The sequence below is a fragment of the Mesoplodon mirus genome (assembly GCF_964341445.2).
Source record: "Mesoplodon mirus genome assembly, contig: SUPER_3_unloc_4, whole genome shotgun sequence".
Classification (NCBI taxonomy): Eukaryota; Metazoa; Chordata; class Mammalia; order Artiodactyla; family Ziphiidae; genus Mesoplodon; species Mesoplodon mirus.
The window spans coordinates 353,230-375,064 of record NW_028295514.1 but is presented as its reverse complement, the minus strand read 5'-3'; the positions used below and the strand labels follow the sequence as shown (position 1 = coordinate 375,064).

The following is a 21,835-nucleotide window of genomic DNA, read 5'->3' as shown; positions in this document are numbered from 1 at the left end:
AACTGGAATGAAGTAGCAATACATGCTACAGCATGAATGAACCCTGAAAATATTATGCTAAGTGAAAGAAGCCAGTCAGGGAAGATCACATATTATTTGACTCAATTTATATGAAATGTGATGAGTAGGCAAATGCATAGGGACACTAAGTAAACTAGTGGTGGTTTAAGGACTGGGGGAATTGGGTGGAAACAAGGAGTGACTGCTCATGGTTCAGGTGTTTCTTCTTTGGGTGATGAAAATATTCTAAAATCGCGTTATGATTGCATTACTCAGTAAGTATACTAAAAACCATTGGACTGCACACTTAAATGGGTGAATTGCATGTTATGTGAATTAATCTTAACAAAGCTATATATATCCTGCAATTACCTGTAGGATTTTAAACCACTTCTTTCTTACATGGTTTCATGCAATAACGTCAGGAATAATACCACATATTACATTTATTCCACAGGTATGACAACAGAACCTATAGGGTGGATGGTATTACTTGGGAGAAGTCTCCCAGCTCTACATTTACAAGATCGGATGGCAGTGAAACCTCCTTTGTAGACTATTACAGGGAGTTATGAAATTTTATTTCTTCAAACATATTTGTCTTAAAATTTTTCATGTTATACAATTAAGTATATTTCTCAAGTCTTAGTTAGACACATATATATGTATTTGTATATATTCTCCTTTTGGGGTATTATAGCGTGGCTTATATCTGTTATCCATGTATTCAGTGTTTTGTGTATAGGGTAATGTCACATAATTAGAATGGCTCCAAGATGGCCCTCCCTGTCAGGCTTAGAAGTGGCTATGGATGTTTTGACCATGTAGATGGATTGTTAGGTAGAAATAAAATATGGTAAGACTTCAGAAATGAGAACTTTATGTAGGAGTTTCAGCCCTACAGAACTTGGTTCAAAAAGAAGAAAAAATGACCAGTTACAATCTGAGATGATGTCTGTTATGTGCTAAATCTCATAATTCATGGATTCCTCTATTTATTTATTTATATTTGCCTGTGTTGGGTCTCCGTTGCTGTGCGCGGGCTTTCTCTAGTTTCGGCGAGTAGGGACTACACTTCATTGTGGTGCGCGGGCTTCTCATTGTGGTGGCTTAGTTGCTCTGCGACATGTGGGGTCTTCCCGGACCACCGAACGAACCCGTGTCCCCTGCATTGGCAGGCGGATTGTTAACCACTGTGCCACCAGGGAAGTCCCTCCTCTATTTTTTTAATTTTTAATTTTTTATTTATTTTTTTTTTGCGGTACGCGGGCCTCTCACTGTTGTGGCCTCTCCCATTGCAGAGCACAGGCTCTGGACACGCAGGCTCAGCAGCCATGGCTCACGGGCCTAGCCGCTCCGCAGCATGTGGGATCTTCCCACACCAGGTCATGAACCCATGTCCCCTGCATCGGCAGGCAGACTCTCAACCACTGCACCACCAGGGAAGCCCTCCCTCCTCTATTTTTAATTTGAGTGCTCACAAATAAACTCAGGCCAGTTGGTGAGGTTGGTTTTCTAGCTTTAGCAGATGAGAGAAAGGTAATTGAAGGAATGGCAGATATTTGTGGCAAATGGAAAGAACTTATAGATGGATGCTTTTTTTAAGAAAGCTTGTATTATACTGGGAGTCAAAACATAGCTACTTGGAACAATTGCAGGTACATAACCCTCTGACATCCCTTCAAGGGAGGGTTATTATGACATTATCCTCATTTGTGTTCCACACTTATTACTTGTTCATTCAATCCCAAAAGCATTTAGTGAGTGCCTATTGTATATCTTGGGTATACATTAGTAAGACTATTTAGTTCTCAGCTCTTAAGGCACTTGCATTCTCATGGCAGACAGAGAGATGACAAACGAGAAGAAAACTATTCTAATAGTTATAAGGGATATGGAGATAATTAAAATTGGGTGGTACTATGGAGAACATCTGGTGGCTATTAGTCTGCAAGGTCATGGATATCTTCTCTGCGAAGCTGATATGTAAATGGCAGCAAGGAGCGAGCTAGGTACGGATGAGGGAGAAGAGGTAGAACAAAGGCACTATTTTTGGGGTGGGCATGGTGTACCCAGAGCCCAAACTAGGCTGGAGTGTTCTCTAGAGAAGTAAATTGGATTTTATTGTCAAATCATATTATGTAGGGCTTCCCTGGTGGTGCAATGGTTGAGAGTCTGCCTGCCGATGCAGGGGACACGGGTTTGTGCCCCGGTCCGGGGAAGATCCCACATGCCACGGAGCGGCTGGGCCCGTGAGCCATGGACACTGAGCCTGTGCATCCGGAGCCTGTGCTCCGCAATGGGAGAGGCCACAACAGTGAGAGGCCCGCATACAGAAAAAAAAATCATATTATGTAGATATTTGTAAGATTTCTGTCTAATATACAGAGAATGGGCTGTACGGGGGTAAAAATGGAGGCAGGAAAACCAGTGAGGAGGTTATTAAATCAGTTGACTTAAGTGATGATGGTGGCCTGGAGCAGGATGGGAGAAGTGGGTGAAAATGGAGAGGACATAGTGAAGGCTTGGTTGTAATAAGTGTAATAAGATTGTTCTGGGATGAGATAGGCACAGATGGAATTGCAACCTGAAATATCAGTAAGTTAATTTTAAAAGGTTTATTTCTGGCTTGAATAAAGTCTAATGAGAGTCAGGGAGACTCAGTGATCTCATCTGTTACCATTTTGTGGCTCTACCATCTCAACAAGAGGACTCCAAGGTTGTCATGTTAGAAGAAAAGAGGTAGAAGCAGCATACTGGCTCTTAGGTCCCTTAGACTGAAAGTGATAGGCTAATGCACTACTTTCACTCATATTTCTTTGTTAAAATTCAGTCCTATAGCCTGAACCTACCTAAGTGGACACTCTTTTCTTTCGTGTACAGATGTGGTGAGTTCAGTATCATCTCTCTGCCAAAGGGGGTAAAAAAAGTATGCTCTTTGGGCATGCTGATGAGTCTGGAGTCCCATGGTGTAAAGCCTGGAGTTTTCATTTTGGGAATTATTAGCTCTTACCTAGTCTTGGATTTTGATATGCAGTCACCTAGGCAGAATATATAGATGACCAAGAGAATGTAATATTTCAGGAAAGAAAGATATGCGTCTCTGTAGAATGTTAAGATGAGGTTAAATGAGAGCGTATACATATGCCCCAATTCACCAAACTGTACACATTATGGGCAGATTTTTGTATACCAGTTATACCTCAATAGAGCTGGGGGAAAAATACACAGTGAAGAGTATATTGAGTTTCATAGCATGGAGTTCACTGCCAAGAGCAAATTGTGTAATGGTGGGCATTGAAGTCCAGGTGGAGGGTACTGAAGGAAAAATTTAGCAATGTTTGCATAGAAGGGAAGAGAAATGCTATGTAGATGAAGGATTTTTTTAAGTCAGAGAATACTACAGTGTGTGTTTATCCTGGTATAACTAGAGAAGGAGAAATTGTTAATACGGAAGGCAAGATAAATGAGGGGTAATGATAGGAACAAAATCCCTGAAGGAAAGAAGAGGTTAGAATCCATAGCTGTAGTAGAGATTACAGACCCTTTTCTGGAGCAGGACACATCCTCCATAGTAATCAGAGGGCAAGAAGAACATACATATGTGTAGAGAGAAGGCAAACACTGGGCAGAATATAAGTGTATTCCTGTCTGAATCCTCAGACATTCACTTCTCAGTGAGTATGAAGCAAGACCATTGGCTGAGTTAGTTGATGGGCAGCGATGAGGGAGATGTATAGCAGATTTGAGAAGAGATGAGAAAGTGTGAAATGCTGGTTTTTTGAACGGGTAGGAAGCATAACTAGGGAATCTGAACAGAACACCCCTTTTAGATTGTGGCAGACTAACTCTAGAACCAGTCAGCAGGGTTTGGTTGTTGGTTGCATGGGCAGAACAGACAGCTGGGTTTTACCAGGGTTTGAGACTTGCCAACGTAGCATGATCAAGGCATAGTGAAGGAATGAATGGCATTTGTGAGGACGTGATTGTGACAGGCTATGGAATGCAAGCTGGGGAAGTAAGGGAGGTGAGGCTGTGAGAGAGTTAAGGACCTCTCTCCTTCTCAGTTTATGTGTGCTGATTCCTCCACCTAGGCTGATGTTTGCTTGTTCATCCTACAAATTTTATCTCAAAGATCTTTGATTAAGAAGAGCCGTTCTGGGTCCATCCATGTTGCTGCTAATGGCATTATTTCATTCTTTTTTCTGACTGAGTAATATTCACTTGTGTGTGTGTGTGTGTATACACCACAACTTCTTTATCCATTCATCTGTCGATGGACATATGATTTACTTATATGTGCAATCTAAAATATGACACAAATGAACATATCTATGAAACAAACAGACTCACAGGTACAGAGAATAGACTTGTGGTTTCCAAGTGGGAGGGAGTCGGGGAGGGAAAGATTGGGAGTTTAGGATTAGCAGATGCAAACTATTATATATAGGATGGAACAACAACAAAGTCCTACTGCATAGCACAGGGAACTATATTCAATATCCTGTGATAAACCATAATGGAAAAGAATATGAAAAAGAATATACATATGTATAACTGAGTCACTTTGCTATATAGCACAAATTAACACAGTATTGTAAATCAACAATACTTCATAATTTTTTTTTAAAAAGAGCCATTCTGGATATCCCAACAGTACCCCTCCCTCCCATGCATACACTGACCTGCAACATCAGGCCTCTGTGAGGTCACCCTTTTCTGTTATTTACTTGTATTTCATAACACTTATCCCAATTTGTAATTATATATTTGGGTGATTTTTATAAATCTCTCCCCTCCCCAATAGACTATGAGTTTCATAGGACTAGGAGAGCTATGATTCTGCTCTTTGCAATACATATCTCTTATACCTTACACCATGACTGACACATAGTAGTTCATACACATAGGTTGTAATAGATAATTCATGCATGTTAGAATCAGAGAGTAGTGGGATTAGTAATAATTTGAGAGAGTGTGTCACATTAAGGCAAACTACCTTCTCAGCATGTGTTGATATATAGAGTCTTACATGTAAACATAAGAAAATGGTTCCAGCAGATTTACTTGAGTGAAATGGATGTGCTGAAATATTTGAATGACTAGGGTAGTCTCAGGATGCCCTGGTAGGAGCTGAGTCTCATAAGAGTCTCATAATGAGATCTGGGAAAAACTGCTGAATTCATAGATGAGGCATTAGAAAGTAGGCACAATCCTACCTTTCAAATAATGGAAATAGGGACAACAGGACTGATTTGTTTTTTGGACCTAAAACAATAGACTGCAGGTTTCTTCTTCAGCAAAGATGGGTTTATTTGGGATCAGTGGAGAATTGCAATTTGGGGTCTGCAACCCTGGTGAGCCATGTGCAAGTCCCACTTGAGGAGGACAGGAGAACCCTTTCATAGAAGAGAAAAGAAAGTTGGAAGGGCTTTAGTAAACAAAGAGACCATGGCTTTTCATTGGCCAAGGTCTTGCCTGGGAAGAAGAGAAGTCTTTCTTCTTCCTGTTGGGCTCTGCTATCATGGCAGGGTATGAGAGAGCTCCCCCTCTGGTCTCCTGACTCTATTTAATTGAGGTTTGTTTATTTTTTTATTTTTATTTTTATTTATTTTTTATTTTTTTTTACAAATTTAATCAGTTATACATATACATATGTTCCCATATCCCCTCCCTTTTGCATCTCCCTCCCACCCTCCCTAGAGGTTTGTTTATTTTTTACAAAAGCTATAAGAAATGGGAAGTGTGATTTCTAAAGTTCTCTATAGGAGGAAGAGCATGTCCAAAGGCTTTGATAAACTGGGTGATAGGAGCTGTGGATGAAGCTTAAAATGATGCCATGATTCTACATGCATGTATATACCTGCACAAGTGCCCTCCTTAAAGAAGGGTCTAGGACAAGGAAATAGGGGGTGAATCTTAGCTGCCTTCAAATAACTACAGTGCTTGAAGGAAAAAATATATAATCTGCAACAATAGCATGAGAATTAATAGTAGCCACCCAGCTTGAAAAGAAAAGAGCCATGAAACCTCGATTTGAAGTCTTCTTGCCCAAAGTTGGAACTCCTTTTGAAGCTCTCAGATGCTTAAATGACAGATGATACCAGAATTCATGTGGTTAACTTATTGATGAGGACCTTGCTAATAAGCAGCTTAGGAAGATCTACAAAGAATCTCCACTTTGTGTTGGGGAGTAAAGTCACTCTGTTGTACAAGAATTTGCTGCCTTAGGGATAGGAACTTCTGTATGTGATGTCTTAGAAGATGCCTTTCCCTACTGGAAGCAGAGACTAAGGGTTTAGGGGAAATAAAGTAAGAGGAATGTTGGGAATAGATCTGGAATTGCCACTCTAAAAAGTTGCCAGGTTTTTTTGTCCCCCATTAGTAGAGGAATCCTCTTGAAAATTCTCAATATGTTTTAGAAACTTTCAAGGCATTACTGTGGTGAGAAAAACATACTACACAAGTCTCACCCATCTACATCTATAATAAAAAGGGTAGCACAATGATTCCATTATGTTTTGTGGGTGTTCTACTCTCCTTGGCCATCTATGTTTATAAGTGATCCCTGGGACATCAAATTAAGAGAATATTAAGAGTGTTTTGGAGGCTTTCTTAAACTGGGGGAAACAATATCACCACACCTCTAGGCCTCCATTTGTGATCCGAAAATGCACTTTTGTACCTATTTATTTGATGTTACTAAGGTTTTGCTAATAGGCATGCCAGTGTTCGTTTTTCTGTTGAACAGCACTGTGGTACAGTGGTCACTACCTTAAATCAGCCACTTTTGATCACCAAGGGCAAATGGAAAATGAGCCGACAGGACACACTCCATCAACCTATAATGCTGGTTCCTGAGCTATGCCACCTGACAGGTACTGTGGATTTATACCATTTTCATAAAAGAGAGCCCTTCTTTAAAGTCACCAATATTACTTTACAGGATTTTCACAAGACTCCACATGACCCAGACTTGCTCTCTCTGATTTTCTTCTTCTTCCGGATACAACAGTTAAGTTTTCTCTAATAGAAATCTATTCTTGCTAGTTTGGAGTGTTATCTTTCGGATTTTTTTTTTAAGGCTTAACGGATGACCTGCATAAAGACTACAGAATGATGAGAGAGTAGTCCACCTATATGAGGATGGATCCAGGTAGAAGGCAGCATAAATTGCTAACATTCATGGATGCTTTAAGGGAGTAAGTGCGTGGCAATTCCCTGGCTGTCCAGTGGTTAGGACTCCATGCTTTCACTGCTGAGGGCCTGGGCTCAATCCCTGGTCAGGAAACTAAGATCCTGCAAGCTGCACAGGGTAAGTGCTACTTTTCTGTGTGTGTGAAGTGGAGACCTGTGTGGATCACTTGGCATCTCAGATTCTTCAATTAAAAAGTGACAATTGGGGCTTCCCTGGTGGCACAGTGGTTGAGAGTCCGCCTGCCGATGTGGGGGACACGGTTCGTGCCCCGGTCCGGAAAGATCCCACATGCCGGGGAGCGGCTGGGCCCGTGAGCCATGGCCACTGAGCCTGCACGTCCGGAGCCTGTGCTCTGCAACGGGAGAGGCCACAGCAGTGTGAGGCCCACGTACCGCAAAAAAAAAAAAAAAAAAAAAGTGACGATTGGGAAGAAAGTGATATTTGGGGAGTGGGGAGGTGCAACTCTATTTTTTTCTGTCATTGCAGTGTCAGAGGAGGCCAAGAGGGGCTAAGAATGAAATAGATTCTAAGTGTCTGCACAAATGTGAGAACAAAGACAAGATTGAGTCTTAGGGAGTTTACCTGTAGCATCTTGACACAAAACACAAGCAATAAGGAACTTTAGATGAGAGGAACACTGACTTGTGTTTTGCAAATGGATAATTGCCTCTGCATATTTTCTTGGATTTGAGCATGTGGAAATATTTTTTCTTTCAGAAATAATACTGTGCAAAAGGAGCTTCGAGACTGGAATTTGGAACTTGAGACAGAGTTTTTATTCTTTTCTGGAAGAATTTTGCAAGATGTAAGAATTCATCAAGGAAGAAGAATTGTAAGACAGCTGCAGAATTGTCACGTCAAAGTTGGGTCAAATTAGTAACAACCCAAAGGGGAACTAACTCGGTCATGTCATAACTATGACTGCTGTTTTCAGACTACCTGTCATTTCCATATGAGAGGACAAGCCATCATTTAATAAGAATACAGGTAACACGCTTGGCATATAGTAGACTCTGTATTATATCTTTATTAGTATTGTGCACATTCTCTCATAGTAAAATGATCTTCCAAATGTATCCTTAAGAGTCAAATACCTAAAATCATAATAACCCATGGTATTCTAGTGTGACTAACCTATATCTTAAGGAAAAATAGCTGACATTAGACCAGATGTGAAAGACTACAATGTACATAGATTTCCTTGGACTGCCTTTTTTTTTTTTTTTTTTTTTTGCGGTACGTGGGCCTCTCACTGCTGCGGCCTCTCCCGCTGTGGAGCACAGTCTCTGGACGCGCAGGGCCAGCAGACATGGCTCACGGGCCCAGCCACTCCACGGCACGCGGGATCCTCCCAGACCGGGGTGCGTACCCGTGCCCCCTGCATCAACAGGCGGACTCTCAACCACTGCACCACCAGGGAAGACCTGGACTGCCTTTTTAAGTCAGCGTTTAATTCCACCCCCAGGATTCTCATCTCAGTTGTTCGTGATTTCATAGATCCGTGAACTTTGAATATCTGTCACGTGCAATCTTATGTTACCTGTTCTTGTCCTTCAGCATTTTGAATGAGCATTATAATGACAGTAGAAAGCAAGTGGTTTGTTGATTTCTTAATTTTAATGGACCTTTACCTAGAATATAATGTGTTGGAGCTTTTCAGGATCAACTGACAAATGAGAATTTCATGTTTAGATTTCATGTAAAACTCTGTCCAAGTTCTTACTCTGTATCTTGTGGGGAGGGGTAACAAGGGAGGGCTTTACTTTTTTTGCAAACATGTTTGAAAACATGTCAGCTTTTGTATTCATTAGTTATAATAAACTTATTTTTAAAGTACTTAAAAAATCTTGTCATGGCTGAAGTTTAAAATGGTAATGTTTCAATGGGAGATAGCACAGATTTACAGTGGAAAGGATTGTAAATGGATAATTGCCTTTGCATATTAGATGATGTTGGTTTTCTTTTTTTTTAATGAAGTTTTATACCATGTCTTGGAATTCTCTTCCAGTTTGACAACCATAATGAAGATTGGTCAAGAAACACAAGGGTACCTGTACTTAGAGCAATGTCACTGGATCATTGGCTAATACTCTACACTAAGGGAAATTATGGAACAGCCCTTACCTTTCAGCAGAATCTACAGAAAATCACACCCAAAATGGGCATAATTGTCAGAAATGCAAAACTGTAAGTAGAGCAGAAATTATCTACAATTTCAAAATCGATTGCTGGCAATTTGAAAGTGGAAAAACTTCTTAAATTGTAGGAATCTGTCACGTTATCCAAACTCTGAAAGTGTGTAAGCAAAAAAGTAAAGTCTGCTCCAGCCCACACATATTAAATCAGGCTTTTGTGATCTATGGATTTCTGGCTATTGGGCTACATCTTGAAGACATGAGAATTAGCAACTTGATATGAGTGGACGGGGGAGGAGGGAATAGCAAAAACTACTTCCCAGTCTTGTTTCCAAAAATTGAACTTGTTTTTGTCTTAAAAACCTTCAACTGAAATACTTACCTTGGCAGTTTATCTTGCCTTGTTTTATATCATGTTTCATTGGCTGTATAAAATGTGACATGATTCACTGTTCATTACTTTTGAAGTATAGATGAAATACTTATTTTCTAGGCTTGAAGCAGATGATACAGTCCATTCTTATATAAGCACCTTTGAAAAACATGCTTCACAAAAAACACAGATTGTAAGTGTCTATTTGATGTGTGCCCCGTCCTTAGTGAGCTGCATTTGTATGTATTTTAGAATTTGGATGTTGCCATTGGTTTCCTAAACCAGCCAGAAAATATAAATTTACCCCTATAATGTAGCTGAATACAGACTTTGGGGTTTAAGCTACTACTTAATATCACCATGTTATGCTCATTCTTTTAGGCTTGAGGACTTAGAATTATCTTTTAAGTCTCAGATTAAAAAACACCATACAAATATTAAGTAATATGGATTATGGTAGGCACACATTCATCATTTCTCTGTCCAGCTGTAACCTGCAAAGTCTATGATCTGTTCTCTTCCAGTAAGTGTTCTTTCTTTTGTCTGGTATTTTTCTTGGGATTTTTCCTTTCTCCCATCTGTTGTCACTACGTTGTATCTGAATTACTAAAGCAACATCTTTTTCCTTTCTTCCTTGGATTCTTTTCCCAAACTCATCTCCCATTCTTCCCTCATCATCCAGGATGTTCTTTATATTTATCTATCTATCTATCTATCTATCTATCTATCTATCTATCTATCTACCTATCTATCTTGGCAGTGCCAGGTCTTAGTTGCGGCATGTGGGCTTCTTAGTTGTGGCATGCAGGGTCTTTTAGTCGCAGCATGTGGACTCTTAGTTGTGGCATACGGGATCCAGTTCCCCAACCAGGGATCGAACCTGGGCCCCCTGCATTGGGAGCGTGGAGTCTTACCCACTGGACCACCAGGGAAGTCCCCAGGATGCTCTTAAAAGGGATCTTTGTTTCTTGATCCTGAAACCAGGATATTCCTCCTCTTGTCTTTTCCATAGAGCCTAGACTTTTCTCTCCTTTCAGCTTCTACCAAGCAACCTTGTAGGCTACTCTGAAGGATACCTTCTGTGAGCCATTATTATACTCAAATGAAATGTCTTACTTTTGAAATCCTGTTCTTAAATCTGTGTCTTGCTTCCTGTTACTTTGATTGAATGCCATGCTTCATGCTTCTCTGGTGCTGTAGCCTTAAATGCTCAGCTAGGTCAAGGAAGCCTCAGGTGGGACTCAGCAAAGCATCACGTGTTAGAATGGAGTTCAAGAGGCCTTGGTGGTGGTTTGCATCCCAACTCATCACATGACTTTCTTTGTTCATTTAGCATCTGCCTAGAAAGTGAAAGACTGCCTTTCTAATTGTGGGAATTTCTCTTAAGAAAGTTTATCTGAAACTTGAATGGGAATTTGCCCCACTTTTACTAATTTATCCTAGTTTTGCTTTTTGGAACAATATCTTTTATTCAGGGCAGTCCCTTAAATATTTTAAGGTATCTTTTCAAATGGTGGGGAGAGCATGCCTACAATCTTATGCATTCCAAACAACTGGGAATGACCAATAAAATAGGAACTGGAAATTATGTGTAAAACATCTTCTGGCACAAATGTAAGTCTCCCTAGACCAGGAACAGAGGGGAATTCTCGTATATAAGCAGGGGTGAAGCCATGTGGCTCACAAATTTCAAACGCTGTGTGGCGCTGGGTGGGGGCCAGAACCAGGCTGTGTAAGGTAATCCACTGAATGTGATGGGAAGACATCAAGTCAAATATTTATATTATATCCCAAATTAAACATTAACTTCCCAAATATTAATATGAATTGGTGGTAACACTACCAAGAGTTCATAAGTACTCACATAGTTTGGGAATAGTAAAGAATTTAATTCCTATAAACGTGTGAGCTGGTGGAGTAAGGCAGAAATAGAGGAAATAAAAGCATAGGTAAACTATAGACAATTTTAAAACCAGGAAGGAAAAGCAATCTAGCACTGTATTAATAATTTAAGGCTAAAAGAATAAAAATAGCCCTCTTACACATAACATTAATAACCTATTCCTCAAAATCAGATATTGGCAGTAAAAATGGCAACTGTGAACATAGTCCCTGTTATTTTAAATAGAGAATCTTTTACAAATTTTCTGTTTAAAAATGAGTACACACCAATCCAATCTAAAACCTCCACTATCTATTTTCCTGAATATTTTAAAACTTTTTTCTTTTCACTTTATATTTTCAGACTTACAGGAAGAGTTGCAAAGACAGTACAAATCTCTCAATAACCATCATCCAGATTTCCCAACCAGTAAATTTTAGCACATTCCTATAATCATTCTCTCCCTCTCTATATCTACCTACATATAATCATTCTTTCCTTCTCACTATATATACATATATATGTATATATATACACGTGTCATTATTCATAGTAGTTACATGTGTATATATATGTTTTTTCCTGAGCCATTTATCTGATCTATACCCCTAATCCAAATTCTTCCAATCATTCCTTTTTACAGCAAAATAAATTCTTTGGTCCATCAAGGGTCACCTGAGGCATCTAACCAACAGGCATTTTCAGTCTTCTTTTAATCTGGGAAGTATCTTCAATCTGTCTTTGGGTTTTATGGCCTTGACATTTTAGAAGTGTACTGGCCAGTTATTTTATGGAACAATCCTCAATATAGGTTTGCCCATTTCCTTATGACTAGATTCAGGTAATGCATTCTTGCAGAATATCACAGAAGTATTCTATGGTTTACTAAATCCATCATATTTGGAAGACCATGATGTTGATTTAACTGGTCTTTTTTTTTTCTTTTCATGGTTTAAGTCATCAGCTCTCCATGTAATAATTTTTTATCATTATTAGAGTTTAGTTGATGTACAGTGTTGTGTTAGTTTCTGCTGTATTAACTGGTCATTGTAATTTTGCTCATTTGATTAAGTTGAGGTCTGGTAGGTTTCACCATTATAAAGTTACTGTTTTATCCCTTTGTAATTGATTAAAGTTATTATGGTGCGACACTTTGAGACTATGCAAATGTTCTGTTTCTCATTGAAGTTTCACTCATTAATTTTAGCATCCATTGAGGATTCTTGTCTGAAACAGTTGTTAGTTAACATAGTCTCACCAAATAGTGATGTCTATGTTTCCAATATCCCTTCTATATTTATTAGTTGATATTTTATTATAAGGAAGAGCTCTTCATTCTTACTTATGTAAACACAGACTCATGGATTCTTATTTAATGGATCATAATCTTTTAATCTCATTGGATGCTCACTTTGTCCCCTTCACACTCACTATCCTACGAAAGAAACTACTTCCCTGACTTCTTATCACCATAGCTTAATGTTGTCTGTTCTTGAACTTTACCTAAAGAGCCATGTGGCTTCAGTCTTGTGTTGGTTTTTCTTTGGCTCAGCATTGAGGTTTATCTTTGTTGGGTGTAGCTGTAGTTTTTTGTTCTCTTGCTCTAGATAGTAACCCATTGTTTTTAACTTAATGCATCCTATTGTCAAACATTTGGGATATTTGTAGTTTTGCTATTACTACAAATAATCATGACTACTATCATGACTACTTTTGTACTTGTCTTTAGTGCTCATATGTATGCATTTCTGCTGGGATGTACCTGGGAGAAGAATGTTCCTTGTCACTAGATGCTGCTAATCAGATTTCTAAATGGTTATACCAAGGTGGTACACACCCACCATCAGCTGGAACATTCTCATAGCTTCATGTCTTTAAAGCATAGTATTATAAATCGAATCTGTTTAGAGTGGTAGGCTCAAGATTTAACACGAGTACCCTTTCCTTGGCAGGACCTGGTCTTTGATTTCTGTCCTTCTCCCTCTTTGAGGAGAGGCTGTTAGTCTTTTCAGAGCCTCCCAACCTCTCAGTCATGTTTACTGGGATGGGCAGATACCTCAGGAGAGAATGCAGCCTCAGTTGCTGGGATCACCTCTCTGGGTCCCTACTTCTCTCCTATCTTAATCCTATCATTCTTTATTGCCTTGTTAAACTGGCTGAGCCTGAAACAGGCATGTTTCTATATCTTCATCAGCTTGAATAGCTCTTAAGAGGAGACAGGTCCATGCTATTCCAGAAGCTGAAATTTTAGGAGACAATATTAGCTGACCACTCTCAGGAAACTCAGATCAGCAGATTTAAAAAAAAAAAAAAACAGAATCTAGAAGATTTTAAACTTGTACCTAAAAGCTTGACCTATTAACCTACTCACATATATATATATATATATATATATATATATATATATATATATATATATAGAGAGAGAGAGAGAGAGAGAGAGAGAGAGAGAGGAAGGAGAGACAGGGAGATGTGTGCGTGCACGTGGGCATGCATGTGTGTGTGTGTGTGTGTATATAAAATATGGACTCAAAAGATTAGGTGCTCTTTAAAAGTGCATCTATAAGTTCATTTTGTCTTTGTCTTCAACTGATCACACTGGGCTTGGAGAAACCTAGCCAAATAATGTAGGACCAGGATCCTATCGACCACATACACTGACCACAGTACATTACAATTAGAAATCATTAAACCACGTACACCTGAAGAAACCATTATTTTTTTAAGTAACAGTGATATTAGAGAGAATAATGGAAATTTATTAAACTCTTACAACCGAGGGACTATATAAATAAGTACTAGGCATCAAAACGTGGGTGACACAGCAAACTAGAAATGAGACCAACAGCCCTTGACGAATACACTGGGAATGAAGTCTAGATTTTAATGCACCAAGAACCAAGTCAACCAAAGTAAAATAGAATGAATGAAATCAACAGTAAAAAGAGAAACTAAATAGAAAACAATCTGCAAATAAATCTAAAGCTTTGGAAAAGTTAAAATTAGATACTGTCAAGAATAAAGAAAAAGAGTAAGTCTCAACAACACTAGGAATAAATAGAGTTCATTATTAGAGATTTGCTGGCGGTTAAGGAAATATTAGGAGAACACCATGGGCTAGAGTGGGCCACTAAGTTCGAAATAGGTTGTTTATATTTTTCAAAAAAACTGGTTAGTGTGGTGAATTATAGTGTGGTGAATATTTCTTAGTCCATGCAGGTAATGCATTTAATAAAATCTCATACTTCTTCATGTGAAAAGAAAAACTCACTTAATCTACAATGAGAAAAGAATTATCCTAATCTGATAAAGAACGTCTGCCAAAAACTTCTATAAGCATCATTATGTTCAAAAGAATATACTGATGATTTTTCCCATTAGTCAGAAACAAGGCAAGCAGTAGCCTCTCTTCCTAACTGCTCAGTGTCCTACTGAAGGTCCTGGCGAGGGTTTGGAAACTTGCTCTGCTGCTTGTAAATCAGGCAGTTTCCATAACAGCCCCCAAGCTTGTTTGCTGGTGGGGGCAGATAATAGTATTTATCTCAGTCGATTGGTGAGAGAATTAAGTGAATCAAGTAGAATGCTTGGGAAGTGTCCACACAGAGCCATCATCCCATCGACGGTGACTGTCCTGAGGACGGTATAGATCAGTCTGTGTTTTTAACCCACCCATATTGACTTCATGATAAACTTCTGGAAATGGAATGACTCCTGGGAATGGAATGACTAGGATGAAAGGGTTTTGCAAGTTTAAAGGATCGATGCACATTGCCAAATGCCTGTCTCGCAGCCTGTCTCTTCCATACACTCACACTCACACTTGTTGAATGCAGTGTGATTCTAGACCCTTCACCCTCATGGATTCAGATATCTATTTAATAAATAGTCTCTACTTTGTCAGTGCTCCACCTATATAGCTTCCTCGACACGCATCCATTTCTCACATCACTGTGTTCTTGCATTTTGGGGAATGTCATGTTTGCTTTCTTTCAAGGTCCTTTTCTTGCTGCCCACTGAAAATAAAGAAATTTATGAAGGCATAAAAAGATATCTGTGTGTCAGTTACCCGATTCCAAGCCAGTGTGTGTTGAAACGGACCTTAGAGAGACCATCACTACAAAGATTGCCCTACAGATGAACTGCAAGCTAGGAGGTGCCCTCTGGAAGGTGGATATAGAAGTACGTGGGGATTTTGTTGCCTTCTCTTGCTTTCATCTGTCTTTGGTAGAATTTGTTAAGGTCCTATTTAATTGGAAATTTGCTTTGTGTTCTAACTCAAGCTGCTACCTGGTTTAAAATTTAAGTTGCAGAATGCAATGTTCATCATTATCGATTGTTTCCATGGTATTGTACATCGACGGAAGTCAGTCGCAGGATTTGTGGCAAGCATCGATCCAGACTTGATGCGGTGGGTAAGCTTTGGCAGACAGTGTTTAGTGGGGAGCTATCTGGAGGCCAGATAGGAGAGGCGGACCTAACACACATTGTTGGCAAGCTCCATGGGCAAGTTGTTCTTAGAGATGTGCTCTCCTGATCTTCTGGCAAAGTCAGGCTCCCAGAACATTCTGTATGGAAGCCTCTGATCATTCTCTATTGCTGCCTAACAACTATGACAAAATATGGCAGCTTAAGACGACACTCACATGACCATGGACAGTCCTGTGGGTCAGATGTTGGGCACTGCGTGGCTCTCAGGGCCTTACAAGGCCAAGATTTTGTTTTTTGGCTGCACTGCGCAGCATGCGGGATCTTAGTTCCCTGACCAGGGATTGAACCCATGCCCCCTGAGGAGGAAGTGCAGATTCTTAAACACTGGACCACCAGGGAAGCCCCAAGGCTAAGTTAAAAGTGTCACAGAAGCCACATTCTCACCTGGAGGCTTGGGATCCTCTTCCCAGCATACGCCGATGTGGCAGAGCCAATTTTCTTGTGATTGTGGGACAGAGGACCCCACTTCCTTGCTGGCTGTCACCTACAGCTAGTCTCAGCTTCTAGAGTTCCATCCACATTCCTTCTGATGTGCTCCTTGCCTCCCCTCCAACTTCCAACCCGCCAATTCACACTGTGCTCTTGTTCTCTTTTGAATCTCTCCATCTTCCTCTTCTGTCATCAGCCAAAGAAAACTTGCTGATTTTAAAGGAGCTCATGAGGTCGGATATCATCCATCTGGAGACTCTCCTTATCCTAAAGTCAACTGTGCCATATAACATCATCACAGGGGCTAGATCTCAGTATGTTCACAAGTTCCAAGGATGAGGACAGGTAGAATTCTGCCAACCGCAGGATTTGATCAGTGAGCCTCTGCATAGGGACACATGAGGAAGCACTTAGGATATACGTGGGTGAAGACACCTATGGGAACATACCTAGTGGCCTGTAGGTATCATAAGATCTTGTCTTCATACATTTGTATATAATGTACCTGAATAAGGAGATGTGCTTCTATAGCCTATGATTCTCCTTTTCTCCAGGGACCTTCTTTTTTCTGTGCTTAGAGTAGAAAATAAAACCCATAGTGCAGATGGGTTTGCATATTCTTGTGCATTATGGTATGTGGGACAGTCACAAACCACCACTATGTTCAATGTTGTTTGTGGCCCACCAAGTATAATTCCACAGTATCCTTTAAGGATCTTTTTTTTCCAGTCATACTCTAAATACAGTAACATGGATTTACTCTGCCTTTTTTAGTAGAAAATGTTGTGATAATAGGTAAAAAGTTAAGCTTGCATTCATGCAATAGATATTTTTGAGCACTTGCTATGTGTAAATACTGAGAATGCAGCAGTGAAAATGTAAAGCCAAAATACCTGATCCCATCCATCGGAGTACAGATTCAGATGAAGAGGCAAACATACATCATACCCTATCAGGTCATCCTAATACTCTGAAGTAAACAAAAACGCAATAAGGGGATAGAAACTCTAGACAAACAGGTGATTTTACTTGATACATTGAGCAGTGGTCACAATAGCTATTACTGTTTTGAAGCAAACTGCTCCCTCCAAAGCAGATTCATATGGATGAACCATTGTTTAAGACATTGAACTAGAAGTAGGAGTCTCCAGAAAAACACTGGGTTTGCACTTTGTGGAATTCCCCAGGAGCTGAAACAATATGAGTCATATGTATTCAAAGCATGTATAATTTGTAGTTAATGTTAACAAATGTTTCCATTCTTACTCTTTGTGTGCATGCAAAATGTTACAAAATGCCTAAGATATGTGAAGAGACCAATACTTGGATCTCTACAGCAGGATGAAGAATGGATCTTTAATTGGGTCCTCAACCACTGACAGTGAATTTTTTTTGGTCATGGATTAATTTCATCATTTTGATTCTGAATTAATCTTGTTTTCCAAACTAATGGCTTATTTTTCTCCATACAGGTGGTTCTCTCAATGCATCATCCAGCAATCGGGGCAGGAGCTTGTCAATGGGCTGACAACCTGTTTGCATAGTCAGTGCCTGGTGGAAGCTGGAGGGCTTGAGTCTATACTGGTGGAGATACTGTCCCCCCACCTGGGACATCTGGCAATGAGTGAAAACATTTTTCATTGTCACAATGGGGATAGAGTGCTAGGGATGCTGTTAAATGTCTTACCATGCATGGGACAGCAACACTCCCTGTCCCTGACCACCACAAAGAATTATCTGGCTCAAAATTTTCATACTGTTGTTAAGTATGGACTAGACTGAAGATTTAAGCAGTGTCCTGAAAGCTACCATGTTGACAAATGAACATAGAAGTTGTCAAAAACAGTGGCCACTTTGTTCCAAGTTATGGTTTATTTATATGTGTTTCTGACTTCCTTTCAGCTGCCTTGAAGCTCTGGTATGAACAAAATTCATCTCTGCCACATTCTACCATTGTGCATCGAGTTGGAGTGGGAGATGGACAGTTTCAAGCACTGATTGACCAAGAACTAAAACAGATGGAGTCCTACTTAGAAAATGCTTACAGAGGACACAAGTGGGTATATTACTCATTAAGTGCAGATTTTGTAAGCTTTACATTTTAGTTTCCGGGGGCAGGGGGAAATATCTACAACAGTTGTGATGTGTGAATTGGAAAGCTGGATACAGAGGGCTTCAGTGGATGGGTGGGGAGAAAAAAACAGACCCTTCCCACTTTGTGTTCCATGCCCATGTCAGAGGAGAAAGCAGAACTGAAGCCTTGCAGTAGCAGGTTGTTTCCCCATATGGAACCGCATGATTCTTCTCTTTTTCTAATCTCCTTCCAAACCTTGATGGAGGAGGGCTTGCTAACCTCAGATATTCCTAAAAATCCATGAACATAGCCTGTCAATGGTTTGTACTATCCAGCTCCTTTATCCTGGAGTTCTGTACGTCCCAGGACTGGGGATTCCTCTCAGTTCCCTTCTCTGGCTTCACCTGTTTGTCAGTGAAGCCTGGCGCCCAGCACAGACAGTACTAGTAATCCTGACTTTGGGAGGAAGGGACCCTTCCCCTAGGATCTGAATGGCTATGAATAGAAACCTCCTCCTTTACTTCCTGAATCAGGCTCTTGGAGCTAAGACAGTAAAATTGGGGTGTGTGGAGAGATACCATCTGCAGACTCCTTTTAATGGCTCCTATGTGTGGGCTGTTTTCGACACTCTGAATGCTTCTGAGATAATGCAAAGCAAACAGAGTGACATTGATCTTAATCTTTTAAGTGTCAGACTAACTTTCATCGTGGTGAAGAAACAAACATCAGATTTTTTATTGAAAAGGATGAAGACTTGACAATCCATCTCCAGGAACAGTTATTGATTTAGAGGTGACTAGGATGGAATGGTAAGCCATCTTTCTTTATTTTAAAGATTCCTTTTTATTTAAATAGTAACAGAGTTTTTTAAGGTTTGCATGATTTGGACGAGAAAGGAAGAATTGACCTAAAGAAGGTTAAAAATGATAGGTATATTAGATGATAATTTTTTCTGTCTTCAATCATTTTGTTTTTCGGAGAATTTTAAAAACAGACAAATATTTATTGATCGTTCTATGATTCAGTTGTTAGGAAGAAGGCTAGAACTTCTGGTTAACTTTAGACTTCTAAGTGAATTATGCAAATAAGAAAGTTATGCAAAACCACAGCAAGAAATAAAACAGGACATTCATACCAACTGATAGGGAGAAATGAATTAAATTTGAAGGCAGAAACATTGATTTTTCTAGTAGAAGGCATGAAAGGATTGAAGAAAACAAAGCAAATGAAAAGTACAATTAACATAAAGTATAACATAAAATGACATAAACATTCAATATTTACAATAAATTGGTTAACCTTACCACTTATATAACTTAGTTTGAATATATTCTGGTGATTTGCAGAGATGGATATTCCGATCTTTCCCTAAATCTCTGAATCACATTACCTATGACCATGTCTAACATGATAATTTGATGTTTGCTGCCTCTAGGCATCAGTGCATATGCTTGTGAGTTTAAATCCCATGAGTGTTATTGTCAATGATTTCACTGTCCTTTGTGGATTTGCTTTAGCAAATCATTGCTCAAAATTTAGCCAGGCTTCTAAATATAAAGGAAACTCTGTATCATAGATTTCTGTAAATTGTTACTTCAAAGACTAGGTTTGCTACATTGTTTTTCTTCTAAAATAAGCTTGATACCAATTATGTTCTATAATTCTAGGTATGACTTTTTTATTGTGAGTCAGTCTGTGAAAGAAGGCACTGGCACTGGCACTCCCACTCATTATAATGTCATCCATGACATGCTTTACTTGAGCCCAGATGCAGTACAGAGTCTAACTTACATACTATGCCACATGTATTACACTTTTTTAGTAAGTATTCTTTTTCTTTAATTTGGTAATGTGCATCTGTTAATCCTATACTCCTAATTTATTGCTCCCCCCTGCACTTTCTTCTTTGGAAACCATAGGTTTGTTTTCTGTCGCTGTGAGTCTGTTTCTGCTTTGTAAATAAAAATAAGTTCATTTGTATGCTATTTTTTGGGTTCTACATGTAAGTGATATCAAATAATATTTGTCTCTGATTTACTTCACTTAGTACGATAATATCTAGGTCCATCCATGTTACTGCAAATGGCATTATTTCATTCTTTATGAATGAGTATTATTCTATTGTATACACCTACCATATCTTTGTCCATTCATCTGCTGATGGACATTTAGGTTGCTTTTGTGTCTTGGCTATTGTAAATAGTGCTGCTATGAACATTGGGGTACATGCATATTTTTGAATTAGAGCTTTCATCTTTTCTGGATATACGCCCAGGAGTGGGATTGCTGGGTCATATGGTAGCTCTGTTTTTAGTTTTAAGGAGGCTCCGTACTGTTCTCCATAATGGCTATGGTATTTTTTGATACTGATTTTCCTTCAGATCTGTGAAACTGTTCAAAATTGAATCTACTTTTTGAACCTTGGATATCCATAAAAATTTAAACTTAGGGAAAGTAGATATAAAGGTAAAAAAAAATTTTTAGTTGATCTTTCTCCTAAAGGGTATCATCCGAGTTCCTGCTCCTTGCCATTATGCCCATAAGCTGGCTTACCTGGTGGGCCAGAGTCTTCACCAAGAACCACATGGATCTCTGTCAAAAGTCTCTTTTACCTTTAACATAGAGAAGAAAGCATGATGGGATGTTGAAAACCACAATTTGTAAATTTATTTTCTCATTCTGCATCTGTACATCTGAAATTTTTTTCCTAGATGCACGATCAGAGTTTAAAACCATTCTTGACTGGACATGGATGAGACTCCAAGTGTGTTATGCTATTTTCAATACTACCACTAACTTAACATGAGGCTTCTCTTCTCCAGGCGGGAGAACTGACAGTGAGAGTTTTGTTTTACAATTTACCTCTCAAATGTGTTACAAGGACTTTATGATTAAACATGCCTGAATATTCTGTACTCCAAGCAATGCTGCTCTAATTGTAAAGGTTGGGGGACTTCCCTGGTGGTGCAGTGGTTAAGAATCTGCCTGCCAATGCAGGGGACACGGGTTCGAGCCCTGGTCCAGGAAGATCCCACGTGCCGTGGCACAACTAAGCCCATGCGCCACAACTACTGAGCCCACATGCCACAACTACTGAAGCCCACGTACTCTAGGGCCCATGCCCTGCAACAAGAGAAGCCACCGCAATGAGAAGCCCGTGCACCACAATGAAGAGTAGCCCCCACTCACCACAACTAGAGAAAAGACTGCACACACCAATGAAGACCAAACGCAGCCAAAAATAAATAAATAAATA

General features: G+C 39.5%; 1 pseudogene across 1 annotated transcript in view; it reads left to right on the top strand.

Annotated features, from left to right (window-relative positions):
- Window positions 1-21,216, top strand: part of LOC309801724 (piwi-like protein 3) — a 34,871-nt pseudogene extending 13,655 nt beyond the window's left edge. The window contains exons 3-15 of the transcript in view: window positions 458-569; window positions 6,752-6,878; window positions 7,085-7,202; window positions 7,916-8,030; window positions 9,207-9,385; window positions 9,827-9,899; window positions 15,583-15,767; window positions 15,893-15,996; window positions 17,978-18,048; window positions 18,408-18,561; window positions 19,268-19,388; window positions 20,247-20,400; window positions 21,082-21,216. The product of the transcript in view is annotated as a piwi-like protein 3 (transcript). The remainder of the gene's footprint in view (window positions 1-457; window positions 570-6,751; window positions 6,879-7,084; window positions 7,203-7,915; window positions 8,031-9,206; window positions 9,386-9,826; window positions 9,900-15,582; window positions 15,768-15,892; window positions 15,997-17,977; window positions 18,049-18,407; window positions 18,562-19,267; window positions 19,389-20,246; window positions 20,401-21,081) is intronic.
- The last annotated feature ends 619 nt before the right edge of the window (window positions 21,217-21,835 follow it).